Source organism: Nuphar pumila, chromosome 17 (assembly GCF_984573655.1).
Source record: "Nuphar pumila chromosome 17, dmNupPumi1.hap1.1, whole genome shotgun sequence".
Classification (NCBI taxonomy): domain Eukaryota; kingdom Viridiplantae; phylum Streptophyta; class Magnoliopsida; order Nymphaeales; family Nymphaeaceae; genus Nuphar; species Nuphar pumila.
In genome coordinates, this window is record NC_143265.1 from 5819046 (window position 1) to 5831721 (window position 12676).

Genomic DNA, 12676 nt, shown 5'->3' on the forward strand with positions numbered 1-12676 from the left:
CTTTTGCTTTGTCGGGGCTTGCATGTTAATATCGCATATTCGCAGCTACGACGGATCTCATTCGCGCTCCGCGACCCGAGCCGTCAATTGTGTACGTCCGCAGACGTCGGCAAGCTCGTAACCCTCCAAGGTAGGGGAAGATTGTACGAAAGACTTGGATAATTGAATTAAGTTCAATTAAACTAAAAACGATCAATAAAATGAATATATATATATATACAAATATATATATATATATATATATATATATATATATATATATATATTTATACGAGTATGCACTTAACTCAAGGACGCGGTTTCACGATCCTTGCCCTTTACCTTATGTCAGTCTATACTTACCATCGTGTATCACGTCGAGATCTCGTGTTGCATTCTTGCTTATGGTTTGTATGTGCCGTCACGCATCGTGGCGAGGTTCAGTGTCGCACTTCTGCTTACCGCCTTTACCTTGTCGCCGCGCTTTGCGCCTAGGCTCTTGTTTTTGTATGTATTATTACTGCTTTGCTATTGCAGATGCCGCACAGGTTTTTGCTCTTTGCATATGCCTTAAAGGCATCCTCAGGCATTCACCTCTCTCTCTTGCGACGAGAGTTGAGATGGGAGCTAGCGTTACATCCTCGTCTAAGGAGGGGGATACCTTGCAAGGATCCTGACTCCTTAAGTATGCAGTCCTGCAGACGAGTTGGAGGTTCTGTTGAGAAACATGTATCCCGTCTATCGAGGCCGGTGTCGAGTCATGCGAGGCATGTAGATACCCCGATAGCGGATGAGGTTCTAGAAAATCGCAGGCATAATGTTGGCACAAGGTACTGCTGTTTCAAAGGATATAGTAAAGTTGATAAACTTTACATCCTTGTGAAACACTCCTGTTGAGGCTTCTTTTGAGGAGCTATACCCCCTTCATCCTAGAGTACTTGTAGTCGTGCACGACACGTCTAGTACTGCGATGATCGGATGAGACGGTCGTGCGACCACGAACAGTGCGAAATGCACAATGCTGAAATCACATAAATGGCCTCACATTCGCCTTCACAGGCAAGATGCTTGAGTGGTTTAAAGACTACAGCATAGAGTGGGTCGTTAGTTAAGCAACCCCTAACGTACCTGTTCGTTTCAAGTGGTCTGTCAAGGGAGAGGACAGGACGGTACAAACTCCAATGGACAGGTTGTTAACAACCACCCTACGGGCAATGATCCGGCCTCCCCAGTCATTGGAGTTAGGGGAAAGGGGCTACAATAGTTAGCTCAAAACTTCTGCAGAAGTTGGATGCATCCGTGGCACTGCCTCCTTCGGGGAATCCTCTCTCGGCTAAAGCCGTCCCTCTGGAGCGGACTCAACTAGCTTTTCGGGTTATTCAAATACATAGAATAACAGACGCCCGAACTAGTCTCAGTTGTTTCTACGTTTTGCCTGCGCGTACCCGCGGGCCAGTAATATCGAAACATAAAGTCTGTTCACACTGGTTGTTGAGTAGTGAGACTCACTTGCACTCGCTTGCACTACTGACTCACTTGGACTCACTTGCACTCGCTTGCACTACTGACTCACTTGGACTCGCTTGCACTCGCTTGCACTATTGACTCGCTTGCACTACTGATTCGCTTGCACTACATACGCGTTTGCACTATTTATCTGCTTGCATTGCTTACCTGTTTAACTGCTTATCTACTTTAAACTGCGTAACCTACTGAATGAAATGTACATAATTCAGTTTCCTTGTAGTCTATCTTGTGCACCTACTAGTTTCTTTAGCGAAACTAACCCAGTCTATGGGTACAGGTGATGAATAGGCACTTCACGGGCGATGGCGCGATGGCAAGATGGTTTCAAGACTCTCTTCTTCCTGCTCTTAGCTCGCGTCCTGATGTTTTTGGGTCTTGTAATGGATTTTCCTTGGGACATCCGAATTTTGTACTTTTGGAACCTTCTTTTAATGAAAGTGCCTTTTTCAAGTAGCATGGGTTGTATGTTTTGGTTCTTCAGCTAACGTGCCCAAAGTGGTCAACTTGCCTTTCTAAAATTAACAAAAGGATGGGCTTCCGCTTATTTCTTAAACCAACTCTGAAATAAAGAGATTCTTTTAGTCTCTTGCCTGTTTTATGAAAGGTTTGAAAGTTGAAATTTTGGGGCGTTACAGCCCTGGGTTTGCAGAAGGAAATCCTCTTTAAAAGAACTATAGCGCACAAGTGCAACTTCTAGTGTTTTGAAAACAAGTGATAACAGGATAGGCACAAGACTACATTTATGTAAGTACATATTTACCATGAGTGTGAGCATATGCAGGTTATAACATGTCAACAAACAACTCTCGACTTGCGATGCCGCACATTGAGGGAAAAGCACATAAGTAATACACGAGGTACCAAAATCATACATTGACCACTTAGATAGGCAAACACATAAGGTCATAAGTAATACATGAGACACGAAGTCGTACCTCACTCAAAAGAAACGTGCAGGCAAAAATATATGCAAGCAAACGAGAGCATAGGTATTGCACGAAGTACGACACCACACCTCAAACTCATAAGCAACTATGCAAAATAATGATCGAAGAATGAAATTGTACCTCGACCCATGAGCATACAAACATGATAATACGCAATACAGAAGCAATATAACTCTAAGCATATCTAGCATGGCATTTTAATCATTTCAACTTAAATACGTTCATCAATTGCCCTTTGTGCGACTTTACCCTACCTCGGGATGTCGTGCAGCTGTGTGCGTCTACGAGTGAGGATAATACGAGGGTTGCGCCGCGGAGCACGATCGGGACCTGTTGCGTAAATATGCAAGAGTGTTAAATATTCAATTTTGCTAATATAATTAATGGTGCGACGAGGACATGGGTAGGTTTAGGCGACAGGGACGAGCCACTGCCGAAAACAGCAAGGTGGCAGAGAAAGAGCCATTGCCAAACATAGTGAGGCGGCAGGGGGCGAGCCCCTGCAGACAGCACTGAAGCGGCAGGGGTCGCACCCCTGCCGACAGCAGCGAAGTGGCAGGGGGCTAGCCCCTGCCGACAACAACGAATCGGCAAGGGTCGCTCCCCTGCCGACAACACTGAAACGGTAGGGGGTCGCACCTCTGCCGACGACAGCGAATCGGCAGGGGCTAGCCCCTGCCGACAGCAACGAATCGGCAGGGGTCGCTCCCCTGCCGACAACACTGAAACGGCAGGGGGTCGCACCTCTGCCGACGACAGCGAATCGGCAAGGGTCGCTCCCCTGCCGACAACACTGAAACGGCAGGGAGTCGCACCCCTGCCGACGACAGCGAATCGGCAGGGGGCTAGCCCCTGCCGACAGCAACGAATCGGCAGGGGTCGCTCCCCTGCCGACAACACTGAAACGGCAGGGGGTCGCATCCCTGCCGACGACAGCGAATCGGAGGGGCCGAGCCTCTGCCGTCCGGCGAAAGGACGATGGCAGGGGGACAACCCCTGCCGAAGAGAGAGAGAGAGATCGGGGCGAGGGGGTGTCGCAGGGGCCATTGGCCCCCTGCCGGCACTCCGGCGAACCCCCAAAAGAGGGAAGGGGACGACAGGGGCCCTGTAGGCCCCCTGTCGGGTCTCCAATGGGCAAGGAGGAAGGTAGGAGGGCGCGGCAGGGGTCGTGCGCCGTCTGCCGGCGTCCTGGCGAGGTGACAGAGAGAGAGATGGGAGGGGGAGGAGGAGAAGGTGGAGTGGCGTACCTGGGAGGCGGTGGCCGGCGTCGGCACGGGGCGCAGCAATGGCAGCGGTGGCGAGCGCAGAGAAGGAGGAAGCGGGGTCGTCGCGAGGGGATCGAGGGCGGCGCTGGTGGCGTGCGCAGGGAAGGAGGAGGCGACACAGGGTGGGGTAAAAAGGGTTGTGTGCCTTCCCCCGTCCCCCTGCAGTGCTTTTAAAAGCCTCAGGGGGCGACGAATGGGGAAACCCCGTTGGGTTTCCCTAAACTTCCGAAAACGAAGGTGGAAGGGGGGGGGGGGGCGCTCGGGAAGAGGATTTAAAATCCTCTTCCTGAGTCGGGTTATTAAAACCCTAATGAAGAGGGGCCCGGGTCGGGTCCGGACCCGACCCGGCCCGGGTCGGGTCCGGACCCGACCCGGCCCGGGTCAAATTTAATATATTTTTTTTAAGCGGGTTTTACACCTTTGCCTTGGTGGCTTTGTGTTGCCTTTTGCTCGTAAACTTGGGTATGTTTCATTTGTTTTCCACTGAATTAGCATTTTAGATAGATTATTTTTCACACAAAGAAAGATAAACAACTAGTACGAATAATATGCCAATGGACATAGTCACATGAAGCTACTATAAATGTGAATTTCAGCTCTGTATATCGACCTACTATATTGATGGAATGCCTTGATTCTGCAATTTCAGCTGTGTAAACTTACTCACTTTGTAATACCGTGATCAGCATCAGCTTTCTGCACTTAAGTTTGGATTCAGATGGATAATTGTGGAAATGCACTTAATTAATCAGTTCTGGTTGTTGGAATGTTCAATGAAAATTGTTTCTATCTGCATAGATATGTGCATAGCAGTTAGATTGGTGATTGCTATCTAAACCAACCAGTTGTTGATTATTTTCTTTATTTTTAATGCTGTGTTCTTTTTTCCCTCTGCAGGTACCCTGTTCCTCCTTTTGATTTTTCTGTGGAGGGGGTGACATCTATTTCTGATGACGTGCATAAATATGGGCTAGGTCCCAAGGGCACAAGCATTGTATTGTATAGGAATCGTGAGATCAGAAAGGCAAGTCGCTTTCAAAATGCTGATCTGTAGATAAATTTTGGTGTTAGATATCAGATGTGTTTTTCTAGTTCGATCAATGATGCTTGATTTTTGGTCTTTGCATAGAATTGTGTACTTTTCTTCTATTCATTCTTTTCATTTTTTTTCCCTGATGCAAATTATGCATTTGGATTCCACAGTGCTTGACAGATTGGAAATTTTTGGCTATTTTTCAAATGAAGTGCTTCAAGTAGTAAACAATACTCTATTTGACTCAAGATATGTAAAAAAATATCAATGTAACATGACCGTAGCAAGAGGAGATTGCATTACTGTAGCCTTTGATCATAAGCTTTTGGCAAATATCCTGCTTCTAAAAATTCTTAAATTTTATTCATTGTTGCTATATTCTGTCCTGGCAGTGTTGAGCTTGTACCTTTCCTTTGTACACGTTCTTTAATGGTTTCTAATTTTTTTTCTTTTCCCGGTAACATTTTACGGATCTCTTCTGTGCTAATGCAGCAGCACCAATTTGTTGCTGGTAAGTTGATTCTAATTTTCCCCTTACATTTTCTTATGTGCACGGAGCTGCTTCACTAAATTTCATCATTTAACATTTGCTTCCTATTTCTTTGTTTGCCAGTATTTATATGCATTCACCTGAATTTTGTAGTAGCTTGTTCAACAGTGATTGAAAGGGAACCAAAATATTGGCTTTGGTTAAGAATCTAATTTAGCATTTGTTGTCATTGAATAGTGTCCTCTTCATTATGCTTCTGTTGGCATTTCTTGCAAAACTATTGATTTTGAACATGACTGAACTGGTGGATTCTTATGAGTTGATCAAAGTTCCTGCATTCATTGCATACAAGTCTCAAACATACACTTACAAGATGTTGATTTTAATTTTGATTTTGTGGTCTTTGTTTTTCATGTGGTTACCATGCAAAATGTGTATGAGATGGTAAGAATCCCAACAAGCTAATACTGAAATGAATAAAATATCATAAAATCCATGACAGTCTTCAGGAATGTACACAATGGAAAAATACACATACCAGAATGGGAAAGAAATAGTAGTCGTATGATGTGTGAAATTATGTTGGAATGAAAGAATACTTCTTTATTTAGAATGAACTGGAGAATGGTATGAATAAGGAGAATGGGTGTGAATCTTATGTAAAATGTGAGACAGTATAGTGAGCATAAACTTTTCATTAGCTATTGTTTTCCTTGTTCTCCTATTCTTTTGAGAGTGGGAACTGCAATTTAATTTGTTACCCAAAACTAGTTCATGCGACATATAGGTCCTTGCAATAATTATTCACAAATTTTTATCAGCTCAGGAACCCCCAATTAGATTGGTATTGTTGACATAGTGACAAAATGCAAGCATACATCATGCTGAGACCATACTTTTCTTTTGCTCATATTAATGAAAGGAAATGCACAAGTAAAAGTTAAAGTGAAAGCTTTCATCACACAAAAACCACATATTGTTACTATTTTCATGACACCATTGTATTATTGATGCCAAATGAACATAATGGAAAAAAGGAGATTTAAAATGCTATAGTTGGAATTACTGCTTGAAGCTCAATTTATTAAGTTCAATTTGATTTCTGGATAAGTTGATTTGTTGACTGAAACTATTTTTTTTCACACTGCAAAATAAACAGGGAACTGTTAATAAAAAATATGAGGACAAGTGCAATGGAAATTAGAGAACAAAAATAAAATAAGTTATGTTTATACCTTATTATCATGGCATACATGGAGAGAGAGAGAGAGAGACTTTTAAACAATGCATATTTAGCCATTTTCATCCCCATTCCCAGATTGTTGAGGTCAAATGGGATAAGGCTTAGGCCTAGTCATGGCTCCTTCTTGACAAGGTTAGTGGGTTCGGCTGGCTCTAACGGTCCTGATATATATATATATATATATAGTGTTATAGTGTTACAATGCACAACCTTTTGTGCATTTTAATAACATGCACAAAAGATTTTAAGACACCATATACCCCAAGTAACTTTTTATAATTTTTTCTTTGGGTTTTTGGTCATTTTCTGCCTACACTTTATTACTTAGTTTTTAACAATTAAGGCCAATCTAACTTTCCTGTAAAATAACAAATTCCCTTTTCTTATCCTTGCATCTACCTGCCGGTAGCCCAAATTTCATATATCCACTGGAAAAGTTCACTGGGGCATGAGAACCTACTCTATTTATCCAAACCCAAAATAGTTTTACACTCATAGACTATCTATTGCCCTAACCTATGGATTGCCCACCAAAAATTTATTAAAACTGCTTCCATCTATTGAAAATTTGTCGTCCATCATCATAGGCATCTCTCTCTTATAATGAAATAGCGGAAAATACGAAAAACAATGCCACTAAGGGATTTACAAGATCATGATCACAAAAGTGCATAAGCACAAACCAATGCCACTAAGGGCTTACAAGATCACAATCACAGTGTGCACAAGCACAAGTCCACTATAGGACAAAATAATAGCCAACAAGGGGGCAACAAAACAAGCACTAAGTGCATATAACACACTAAGAAACTAAATAAAAAAATACAAAATACAAAATATTCATCTTTATTGAGCATAAATGCTTAAGAAAAGCATTGAGTTACAAGGAGGGGGAACACCCCTATTTATACACATAAAGGAGCCATAGAGCCCTTGGGACACTCCCCAACTGCTAGAAATGGAGCTGTTGGGGGAGGTCCCAACGACTCTATGTGGCTTTGACAACTATGCCTTCAATTACAAACTAAATATCTAGTTTGTACAAAAAATAAATAAAAGACTATTGTGCCCCTAATGTGCACAACCTATTACATGACTAGTGAAAAGATGAAAATACCCCTAGAGGATATTTACCTATGACATCATTCTAAATAATATATATACATATATATGAATATATATGTATAATATTAAATAAATAAATATGTATACAAATACATACATATATATACATGTACAACTTAACATCTCTCTCATTGTTTGGCTTGTCTGACTAATATAATGCCCTTCATGTTGATTTCTCTCATAAAGAGTTCATTGTAATTGCTGAAGAATGACTTCTACAGTATGCCACTGAATTTGCTGATAAAAGCACCATTAAAAGAGCACCGCTGTATGCAGGAAAACAGTGCTTGAAAGATTTTGTTTTCCAATGGAATCTGTAAGAGTTCAATTCAAACTTGGAGCAAGAAAATGAGTTAAACTTGTAGCCATGTTGGACAGTAGGTTTTGTAGTTTGGATGAACACCATATGCATATTTAAGGTAACTTTTCCAGTCAACAAATGCTATGTTGGGGAATAGTAGATAAATACAAGGACAAAAAAATGTACTTGTAGATTTTGAGTAAGGGCAGGTTGGTCATTGACTGGTAAAAAATGTTAAGTTTGCAGAATGACCAAAAACCAATAGCAGAAATTACAAAAAAGTTACTTAAAAGCGTATTTTTTTGTCCAAGAACCATGTGTGCTTGATATTAAAATGCACGAATGGTTGTGCATTGTAACACTTCCATATATATAGGGAAGGGGGATCGTCCAACCAAAGGAAGGTCCAAAGTCTACAACCGATGATAATCAACAACGTTCCTTCTCTAATGATCGAGTTTTTCATTGATCACACTTTACAGATTGGATTTTTATCATTCATTTAGTGAGCGACATGTTTTGGATTATGAATTTTTGATGTTTAGATGTGTTTTTGAAAGCGCAAAAGATCAACGGCCCACAATACTTTGTATTGTAAATTTTAAATGCATTATGAGCTATCGATTTTTCACGTTTCGAAAAACATGCCTATATGTCGTAAGGTCTTCGTGTAAAGCATGTTTCTTACTAAATAAAATATCAAGAACAAATATATGAGGTCCGATCGATGAGATGCTCAAGCATTGGAGAAGGGGAGCCATCCAATTGTTGTTGATTATAGATTTTGGACCTTCCTTTGGTTGGATGGTCCCTCTTCCCTATATATAATATATATAGTCACTTATATGGTTCAAGGTAATTTCTCAGTGAGGGTTTTTCTCATAGATATTTTCAAAAGGTGGAAAATCTCAAAAGCTTAAAAAATTGAAAAAAATATAAATAATAGTAAGACTGAATAGGTTTTTTATTATTTTTCTTACAAAAATAGAAAGAAACAAGTTTCAAAAGTTTTTAAAATACAAAAGAAACAAAAAATAACAAAACTGAACTTAAAATATATAAAAATAAGTTTTTTTTTTAAATTTGCAAAAATATTATGATATTGTCGCAATATTTCATTTTAGAGATATTTTAAAAATCTCATGAGATTTTCCCGATATTATTTTCTACCTTAATTTCTCGGAATTTCTCGCGATATTTTCAAAATATCTCCGATAACTATATATAGTGACTCAAACATGATAAATGGTTTTTTTTGAGATATTTTTTATTTTATTTTAAAATTCTGACCGCACAAATGGAATCTTCGTACTTGATTTTATAGGGATCAGCTCTTGGAGTGTTAGATTCCGACACATGGGTGGGTTTCTATAAGGTTTGAAAAATCAGTGGTTCAAAATCTTTGTAAAATTTCAAGGCTCCAAATATTGTTTCTCATCGAAAACGCATGATTCGGGCATCGACTTATAGTAAAACAACCATGCCGAACAAACCTACGGGGTCAAAATCGCGAGAAAAGCCGAAAACCCATTTAGCATGTAGGGATTTCTTAAAATTATTGCTTTTCCTTTTCCTTTAGGGATCAAAATATCCTTGGTGGTTGGGTGCAATTTAAGTGGACTGTCAGGTGTTTTTTCCAATTTTTTGTCTTCAACCCAAATTGGAGGATGTTTTACTGTGGTTGGTTAACGTTCATTAGCATTTGATAATAGCCTTTCTTTCAGCATCAGCAATATTAAAGAGTTAAAAGAAGTGCCGTTAAAAATAAATATGGCAAATTTTTCTTCGGTAGAATTACTCAATGTACTTAGCATAATTTATACTGCATTAAATGCTTGTACTTTGAAAGATGACTGAAGTAAGCTTTGAATTACTTTGTGATAGAGTTTTTTCCAGATGTGTATTAGATGCACTGAATCTTTCACTCTATGAAATTAGATTTCATACTGTTAAGATGTTGGCTTGTAAAGTAACCTTTGGGTCATTGTAAGATGAACATGACTAAAATGCCTATTGGCATTCTGTTGACATTTGTAGGTTATTCCAAACAGTGATCATTTTCTTGTCATTATGATTTGCCATATAGCCCCAACCACTGAATGTAATTTCGTAATGACTAATTTCTGATTCATCTGCATTTGTGTAAAGTCACTGAATGGTCTGGTGGGCTTTATGTTTCTCCAACTATAGCTGGGAGCAGGCCCGGTGGTTTGATTGCAGGAGCTTGGGCTGCTATGATGTCATTAAGTTTAGAAGGTGAGTGGTACATATTCATTTGATGAAGTATGCATGATCCGAGTATCTTCGTGGTAAAATTTCCTCTTATTTTTATTTTGTTATTTTTCTTTTTCAGTTCCTACAAAACTTTATTGCAAACTTTGTTTTCTTTTGCTTGTAGGATACCTTGAAAATACAAGAAAAATAATCGAAGCTTCAAAGAGCATGCAAAAAGGGCAAGCCTACTGGAAACTTCACATGCTTTTGTTAGTAACTGGCTAGAACCATGATTTTGAATCTCTCACCTTTATTTAATCCTTATTTTTCAGTATTAGGGAAATACCTGAGGTATTTATCATTGGAAGGCCAGATATGACAATTATTGCATTTGGCTCACATGAGATAAACATATTTGAGGTTAACGATATTGTCATCTAGAGGGTGGCACTTGAATGCATTACAGAAACCGAGCAGGTCAGTTTGGTTATGTTGCATTCTTTAGTAGCTTTGCAGAACTGATCAGAAAATCCAACTTTTTTTTCCCCACATGCTGTTTGTTTTTGTTTGAACTCATCTGCAGCCACATCTGTGTGACCCTCCAGCATATTGCAGTGGTTGAAGACTTTTTAAGAGATTTACGAAAATCTGTAAATACTGTAATCTTCTAAATCCATAATGATTGTACTTCAAGATTTGATTATTTTTGTACTTCATTCGAATATTGGGCATATTTTCTTCCTGTGAAATTTGCAGGTAAAAGAAAACCCTGGTTCATTTGTTGTTGGGCTTGCTCCAATTTATGGTGCTGCAGAGAAAAATGCCTGATAAGGGTATGGTGGAGGATCTGATTGTTGCTTTTATGGACAGTACTTGCTAATCACTTGGCTGCCGTTTAAGCAAATTGATATGAGAAGTCCCAACATGCATTCATATATTCTTCTCCTATATTTCTCATTGGTTTGCATCATGAAGTACACTTCTCTGTAATGATATCGATTATTGTTTTAGTGAAAAGAAAAATAGTTCATTAAATTTTCTGACTCACTGATTGGCTTCCTTGTTGGCATGAGTATACTGTGGAATGAACTTTTAGTTGGAGGCAATGGACACTTTAATAATAGGTGCGTAAAAAATTCATTTTTCTTCTCTAAGTTTCTTTTCTATCCTATTTCCAACTTTTAACTTTTATGATAATCTTTCTCTGCAGTGCGCACAAGGAAGCTTACTGAGTGAACTTGTAGGTCAGTGTACTAGTCCTCTTTTTAATTGTATAAGGACCATTTTATTATGGAAAATGATTGCATGACTGCAAAACTATGGTGGGCAAAAAGCGAAGTCACGTGCAACTGTCTAACAACAAAGTATAGTCTTGGCAGATTTTCCAAATATATATATATTTTTTTGAGAGAAAAGGCAATTGATAAGATTTTATTAGACGTTAGCGTTCTGTGTATATGATACATAAAAAAATTACAAAGATGTTACAATGTGAAGAGTGTTAACCAACACTCCCTATTCCTCAACCACATGAGCGATGCTTTGTGCTTTCAATACTCTTTGCACATAGTTTGCACATGCTAGCAAGGCTGAAACCAACATTACGTAAATATCTTTCTGTTTTCTCTCTGCCGTGGAGCACCAACCAACCATGTAGAGAGGACCTTGAGGGTAACCCTTCCCCCCCAAGGACATCCTTTTGGCAGCCAAGTAACCATGAGCATACCTAGCACTGCCTGACGCTACAGAAAAATGTCCCTCCCTGTCATGAACCCAATAAAGCATGTCAGCATCGGCCGTTGGCTGCACGCCATTCGATAAACGTGTGAGGTGTTGCTGCTGCTGAAGTGGTGGTGTTGTTGTGGCCATACCCAATATTTAAGTCCCCTTGTCTTAGCCCCTTTTTTGGTTTGAAAAAATCCCCTTGTTGGCCATTTACACAAACCAAGATTGAAGATGAGTCGAGAATCACTTTCACCCACTTTATCCACTTGTCTTTTGCCCCAACCCTTCGCAAAACTCGCAATAGAAAATCTCAACTCAATGAGTCAAATGCCTTGTGAAGGTCCAGTTAGAATAGGAAACTCTTCTTTTCTTGAATAGTGCATAGTATGAACCGCTTCGTGCACAAGAAGGCATCCCTCATGTATTCTTCTCTTAGGCACAAATGCAAACTAAGAGGGTCCGACCACCTGATGAATCACTTGTTTAAGACGGACAACTATCATGATCCCACAAAACAAATAATGATATATTTTACTGTATTTCTTTCCTATTCTAATAAAATTATATATCTATGGGTAACATATCAATGAAGGTTTGAGAACTCTCCTGTCCTAAGTTGTTCAGATTACTAACTCTTTTATCATTTTCCAGCTCAAATGTCATGGTGCACCCAACAGTTTGCTATTGCTTTTATGCTATAGAAAGTAGTAGTTTTCTACATGTCTCATTCATTCCCCCTAGTTAGTATTGCGAAAGTTACTGCTATAATTAGGGATGGACATTGAGCCAGCCTGGAATAGGACGAGCAATCAGACCTAGGGCCAGCC

General features: G+C 39.8%; 1 long non-coding RNA gene across 1 annotated transcript; it reads left to right on the forward strand.

Moving 5' to 3' along the window:
- The first annotated feature begins 10456 nt into the window (after nt 1–10456).
- Nucleotides 10457–11441, forward strand: LOC149811442 (uncharacterized). The gene is made up of 4 exons (XR_016428564.1): nt 10457–10601; nt 10730–10783; nt 10881–11248; nt 11335–11441. It is a non-coding gene; the product is annotated as an uncharacterized LOC149811442 (long non-coding RNA).
- Nucleotides 11442–12676: the final 1235 nt, after the last annotated feature.